The following is a 7,500-nucleotide window of genomic DNA, read 5'->3' on the forward strand; positions in this document are numbered from 1 at the left end:
GGGAATCTCTTTCATGGTTTGAAAATGGCCGTCCCAACAAATGTGAGACTGACTCATTATCAATGGACTGGCAGGGAATCAATGACAGTGAAAGATAATCCCGACCTGCAATCCCGCAGCCATTAAGCGAGCGCTCTAATGTTGGCTCTCTTGGGAGGACCGGCTCGGTATTTACATAAGAACACCGTAGTCCAACCGCACAGGGCTGTGCTATCGGCCGATGTCATTTTACAACGCAGCCCCAGTGTACATCGGGGCCAAAGCCCCCCAGACAGGACAGCCCAGAAACGAATCCTCATACGTTTTAGCGGCACTGGACCATCGCTCAAACCACAGTTTTCCTAACGGGGATATTATTCTCAAATGGATTTGGGAGGAGCTGTGTTCATGGTGTTGGGCTCCAGGTGAATATTTAATAGGTAAACACACTGGCGGGTTCAGTGGAGATAAAATGCCGCAACGGGCACAACGAAGACCCTCCGTATATTTTTTTCCCTTTCACATCGCTGCTCATTCATCCCGCCCACCATCCATTTCCAAAACATTTATTGCCGTCATAGAGAGAGGAGAGGAGCTAAAGGAAGATGAGTGGGAGAATCACTTTTTCAGGCCACAAAAATTGCTCTGAAAGGAAAAGTGCGAAAAAGGCATAAAACACAGTTCCGTAGCGACATCAAAGCGTGGATGTGATTTCAGGTTTACTCTTCGTCCTCTGTGATTTCGCAAGCATTTCGTTGATTAGATGTTATTTGACTCAGATAATTAATTCCATTTCTTTACCCACCCGAAAGAAACTCTAAAAGTTTTATGTCCAATAACAACCCTGTTGTTTTTTTATTTGTATAACTTGCTGTTTTGTCACCAATAGAGTTATATTCTAAGATTGGGTAACCATTGTCCCAATTTATAGCAGCTGCCCTTACATCGCTCAGCAAGACCTAATTGGTTGTTTTTCTGGCAAAGGCAATTCTTTTCCTATAACATGGTCATTAGTGGCATAAAGACGGGACATCATGCTGGGAAGTGGTCATATATGGACTAACATAACCATAACTACAATAAAATGCTACTATGTTACTCATGCATTTGTGAGAAGAATATTATACCATTAAATACACACTTCCTGTTTGTATAGACCGGTATCTACTGGGTCCTAACCACGGGAAATGGGATATAAATTGAGGCTTTGTAAGTGGTGACAGTGGGGTCCAGCTGGGAAATCTAATTAAATGTTTGCATTGCTGGCTTGTAAACAATTCCGTATAGTTGCAGTCTGGTGCCCATTACTTATCACATCTGGTTCAGACCCGAGCCTGGCTTTAAGTGGATTCATCTGCCTTGGAACTCTAATCCCATCACTGATGGGGACATTTTAGTCATGCAGAAACAAACATGGGCTATAAGTGGAAAAATGGATTTAAAGTAAGAAAATAACAATACATCTGCAAAAGTGTGTGGGTCGTTGAGAGCACGGCCAAGGTTGATTCCTAGTGTTGTCTGAAGTTGGTGTTCTTGGAAAATAAGTAACAACGGCTTGCGTTCCAGGATGTAAATAATGAGAAAAAGAAAGACGAAAATCCAAAGCAGCAACATAACATAACATAATCAGCACTCTTGTCTCGTTGAAAGACTCCCAAATACACACATTTCCCCTCCTTCTGTGGAGACGAAGCAGCTGAACGGGGCTGCGGACTGAAGCCCCGCCCACACACGTTCCACCCAGCGAGGTCATTGGATTACAACTCATTGCGAATGCTACGGGTGACCCATTTTTCACACAGATGTGCCAAGCCAAGGTGCAACCCATGCTAGTATCAGGACCAGCGATTCAGAAGTCCTACTGAGTGTGAAACATGCCCTCTGGTTTATTAATGACAAATTTCCTTTGTATTTCACTATATTGCCCCAGGGAGTTTGTTTGTATGTATATGCGGGTGTGTGTGTGTGTGTGTGTGTTTATACAGTATGTGAATGTCTGTCTATGTGTGTGTGTGTGTGTGTGTGTGTGTGTGTGTTTATATGTGCATGTGTGTCTGTGTGTGTGTTTTGCATGTGCCTGTGTGTGTATGTTTATGTGTGTGTGTGTGTGTGTGTGTGTGTGTGTGTGTGTGTGTGTGTGTGTGTGTGTGTGTGTGTGTGTGTGTTTGAGCTGGTTTGTGTATGTTTATTTGTGTGTGTGTGTGTGTGTGTGGTGGGATGGAACTGAAAAGTAGGATGGTATTACTCCACCTAAAATCAGGCAACACACAAACACAGCTTGCTCTCAAACATAGCATATTTTCTCCCGGATGTTGAAGCAAGGTCCTGCAGTCATTTATAATCAGGCAGAGTGTTGGTTTTTGGTCGGGACGTGTGGATTGGAGGAGAAGGAGCTGTTACTGTGTTGTCCGACCAATTAAAGCCTTTGGCATTAGTCTGTCCCAGTGTGAGTCTGCATTAACAGCCCCGCCGCTATCTGGCAGGACATCTGCTAGGAAGCGCTCCAAAACCAGAACCAAAATACCCTGTCAGCGTCAAACCGCAATCAATTTCTGCTTTTGTTTCTTTGTCTCTCTGTTGAAGAAAAAGCGAAGAGTGAGATGTGTGTTTTTACTCCCGCCCGTTTTACTTATTTTATTTGCAAACTCTATTCATTCCACCTTTTTTTTTAAATTGCACTTTAAAAGGTACCGCTTCCCATTCAGGATCCACGGAGGCTGAGTAACTACCATCAAACTAGCGCACTGGGCACAATAACATCACTCAAACTAATCCTCTTACTGTCAGACATAGTTTTCTCCCGAGCGTCAGTCGAGTGCCAGGCCCGGTGTGTTCGCCGGGAAAAAACGCGTGCCCCGATTGCCGCCGCTGCCACGGATCTGTAAACCCCTCCCCACCCCCCCTCATTTTACATCCCCCCCTCCATTTACACGGCTTTGCGTCACTGTTTTAAAAAAAACGCTTTAAAGACACATGTTAAATCAGTACCTGCGGCGGAGGCAATCAGCCCTGATTTTGTGCGTGCCTGACAGAGCCGTTGACAGTTGGCCAGCCCCTCACTTTGGCTCTGAGAGCCGCAGCCGGCGTTGCCAGATTGGGCCCGATTTCCCCGCCCAATCTGGCAACCCTGGCTGCAGTGTGCTGCAGCCAGGGTTGCCAGATTGAGCGGGGAAATCGGGCCCAATCTGCCAACACTGGCTGCAAGCGACGGTGTTGGAGGAGGGTGGCGGTGGTGGAGTGGGGGGAGGTGTGGGGGTTGACAGAGGTAATAATTACCTTCCCAACCCATCTCTTTCCACACTTCCTTTCTCGCCGATCGACCAAAGACTTGCTTAATTTTAGCCGCCGTCGCTGACACATGCAGACAGCGGTGCCTGACATGGATTAATTACCGTCTCTCCCGCGGCCGCGCATACGAAGGGGGGGGGTGCTTATTGAAGTGACAGCACCTCCACAAGCATGTGCGCGCGCACACACACACACACACACACGCACACAATGAATTTCACCCCAACCTCATTGAGTGTGTAAGGCCGACCATCCCTCCATCTCTTACTCCACCCCCCCCCCCCCCCCCACGAGCCCCCCAGCCCCCTCGATATGCTCCACTATCTTCTCTGCGACACCCCCTCCCTCACTCCCCTGCCTCCTTTTTATCCCCTCCTCACCACTCCATCGCTCTCGAAGACCCACTCGGCTCCTCAGAGGCTATTGTGGGCCTACTCTCAGACTCCCTGCTTTGCACCCTCTCTCGCCCCGCTCTCGCCCCTCTCTCATCCCCTCTCTTCTCCCTTTCTTTCTCGCTCTCTGTACCCGTTCCACAATGCTTCAAACCACGTGTAGAAATGGCACCGCCAAGGAAATCTCCTTCTCCACCACAATTTCCTAGCGTAGATTGGAGTAGACAAGATAAAAAGAAATGCCAGAAAGAGTGAAAGAGCGAGAGGTAGCAAGAGAGAGGGGAGAGTGATCGAAGATTTCTTTCAGTTGTTGGGCACCCGCAGAGCCCAACATTCACCCTGGGGACATTTTGTCGTTAGTGGAATTGTGATTGCACCTTCACTCCCCCTGAAGATGCCCTGCGGAGATGGTCAAAAGCAGAAAAAAGTTCTTGAAGAGAAAGGCAAGGCTCTTCCACCTTCTGCATCGGGCTCCTGGGACGATCGGCGCTTGTTGTAAATGTGTTTTTCTGGTTTGATCTTGTGCAGCAAGAAATAGCTTTTGTCTTTTTTATTTATTTTTAGGGGGGTGAATTTTAGTTGCTGTTTAATTCAATTGTTAAACAGTTAAGATTTTGAACTTAAGTTAAGTTTCAAATATATTATAAGGGCAAGTGGACAAGCATTCTGTATCAGAGATGTAACAAAAACAAGTATTTGATGATCTCTTCAGTTATCGGTTACGTATTTGGTATTATTAATGTTTCATTTGTCGATACTCTTTAACCCAGAACCGGTGATGCCAGACTCTGAGATTTTAAATCTCTACAAACAAAGTGCGTGAACTGCTTGTCCACAGTGACAGTAACAGCAGAACAGCGACTTCCAACGACATGGCTGTGAGTGAATTCTCTGCTCTCTACGAATGTCTTAAAACACTGCCTCGGTTGCTGTCAGGCAAAACAAGTGAGGATACATGGAGAGGATTGTGAAATCAGGGCCGACCAACACAAAGTCAGCACTGTTGCTCCTGGCGTAATTGGAGGCACCACTTCAATTTCGGTGGTGCCAATTTCGGCGACTGCGAGACAATGCCACGCTTACTCTCCCATTACTCGCATCCCCTACCGAAAACATCCTCGAAGACGGCGCACATTTTTATTCATCCCCTGCAACCCCTTACTTGCTGACAAAAAAGTGTTTAGGATATCACATTCCTCTAAAATAGGAATATATTAATAATTCTGCATTGTGAATAATGCAGTGCTGTAATGCTCATCCACATAAAAGCAACATAACGTCTCTGATAACAAAGGCCTTCCTACCAAACAACCAATGAGGACGCATGTGGGCGAGATAATTGCACTGGAGTCAGGCCCAGTGTGGGCAGCTATATTGTTAAGGGGGACCCTCATTAGGACCCGAGTGAGCCCCATTCGCAAAGAAGAAAAAATAAAATAAAAATAATGAGTCACTCTGCAGGATAATTTAGCGGGCGAAATATAATAAATAAAACAGCCCATAATAAGCCCCTTGGTAGACACCTCCTGATTTTACTGCCACACCTCCAGACTAGAGCTAATGGGATATCCCAAAGCTGTTTCAAGATCCCCCCCACACATCACACAAGAGTGTGGGTGGACCATCTAGGTAAAGATGTATAGATAGGTAGTAGATTTATATCTATTTATACACTTTGTTGTTCTTGTCGTCCCTCTCAGTCAGTCGCTCTCCATATCATTCTCAATCTCCAAGCCAGCCTCCCTATCTGTCTTCAGGGGCTTGCAGGGACAAGAGAGGAATAAGAGATAAGGGAGGAATCACGTAGTGTTTGAGCGATGCATTGTCCATTTCCACTGTATTGTCCCGTCTCTCTGTTTGACTCTGTTGATAATGAGGGCTGAGCATAATGGCATCATTTTGTATTTCTCTTCCTTGTCTGGAAAAAAAGGGTGCATAGCTTTATTTTTCTTCTATTTAACAAAGAAGTGTTCTCCCCAAAAACAAGCTCTCTGGCTCAGTCTTTATCCCTGCTTCCCCAGTGTCTTCAAGCCTTTATCTGGTCCCCTGAGACATCTTTCTTTCTTTCTTTCTTTCTTTCTTTCTTTCTTTCTTTCTTTCTTTCTTTCTTTCTTTCTTTCTTTCTTTCCCCTCCCCCTCTTCTGTCCCCTTCTTCAGCTCTGGACTTCATCTCAACAAGTCCTGCTATCTGTTTTTCTGGTCTCTCGGCCAGTGACTCAGCCTCGGGCCTCGTATTGTGTGGGTTGTCGTGTGGCGCAAGGGATTGTGGGAAGTCTCACGTGTGGGTAGGGGGCTTGCAGCACTCGCGGAATGCCGGCCACACTACAAAAGTAGTATGGCCTGCAATCAGCCAATGCGATTGGACAAGCGACATTCAGTGTGTACAGGTGGATCATACGGACTCTTGAATTTAATTCCCTGTTTCTAAGCTCTTCCGTCCACAACTTGGTAAATTCCCACAAGCAGCCACTAGAGATGGCCCCGGGGCAATGCCATGTATTCTTAATCACAAGACATTGCCTCTGGCCTAGTCGGGCCGTACTGCCTACCTGCGCATCTGATCGCCCTGTTCAGCTGTGATTGGCCTGGCCATTTCTAAAAAGGATCAGTGACAAATAGCGGGGCTCCTGTGTCAGACACTGCATTGGGAAGGGCTGTGAAAAAGTCCTATTCTCTGCTTGCGCACCTGTAGTAATCTATGGCAATCTCTCTTATCACATCTACATTTGTATTAACTCGATTTATTGCCATGGACTCTTTTGTCCCTCTTGAAGGAGCGCAGTGATAGGCCTAATGATTTGTAGGGGGGGGGGCACTGTTTCTGTGGAGCCATGGCGTCTAGTAAGGAGTAGAAGAGCCCCCCCCCCGCCCCGCCCTACCCCATACTGAAAAACACAAACACCTCACTTGCATCCAAAAGGTGCTTGACAAGTCTGCATAAGAAGCAGGTAGAGAGGAGCGACGCAGAGAGTGTGGCTCTGGTGTTTTTTATTAGAGAGAGAGAGAGAGAAAGAGAGAGAGAGAGACAGAGAGACAGAGACTGAGAGAATATATATCTCTCTCGCCGCACGTCTGTCGAAGTCTGTTTGCTCGGCTTGTGCACCGACAGCAGCGTGATCCGAACTGCCAACAACATCTTTGTTAGATAGTTGACTTTTCTTTAAGATGGTCAGAAAAGGACGCATGTTCTGGTGTGCTGCAATTGATCTGTGATGACCCCAGGGGGAGAAAAGTATACAGCGGTTTAGTGAGCTGTCACGTCACTAGACATCAGCAACATAACCTATTTTTCTTTCTCATTCGCAACCCAAATATTGTTATCTTGTACCTACCGACCTGCTCTGAGCCCGTCCCCCGTTTCACACGTCACATTTACATACATAATGCATTTAAATATAATAACGTATCATCATAGCTTGCGTCAACGTCCATTCCAACCCAATCAACGAAAAATAGGGGAAAAGCCGATTAGGTTGAGCTGATCAACAGACATAAATATGCCTGTGGATCACCGCGGGGCTGATAGCACGGCACCGAGGCGTAATGTTGACTCTGACTGGTGCAGGGGACGGGACGGGAGATAGCGCTGTCACATCCCCATCACCCACCTCTCTCCCCGAGCCCCACACACAGACAAAACGAAGGCAACAAGGTGGGAGAACGCCTAGCAGGATTCAAGTCGAGGGAAACGTTTTTTTTCTTCCTTTACGCTTTTTCTTTTCCGCGCAACGCGGCTTACCGTCCATCAAGATTATAGAAAATGTTCGTGTTTTCCAAAGTGAAAATGATAAATAAAAAACCTGGGGAACTTTCAATAACCTCTTTTCAATAAACCACCACA

At 46.5% G+C, this 7,500-nt stretch overlaps 1 protein-coding gene across 1 annotated transcript in view; it reads left to right on the forward strand.

Annotated features, from left to right (window-relative positions):
- adam19a (ADAM metallopeptidase domain 19a) overlaps positions 1-7,500 on the forward strand; it is a 116,117-nt gene that overhangs the window by 35,280 nt on the left and 73,337 nt on the right. The window lies entirely within an intron of this gene.

Source organism: Gadus morhua, chromosome 17 (assembly GCF_902167405.1).
Source record: "Gadus morhua chromosome 17, gadMor3.0, whole genome shotgun sequence".
Classification (NCBI taxonomy): Eukaryota; Metazoa; Chordata; class Actinopteri; order Gadiformes; family Gadidae; genus Gadus; species Gadus morhua.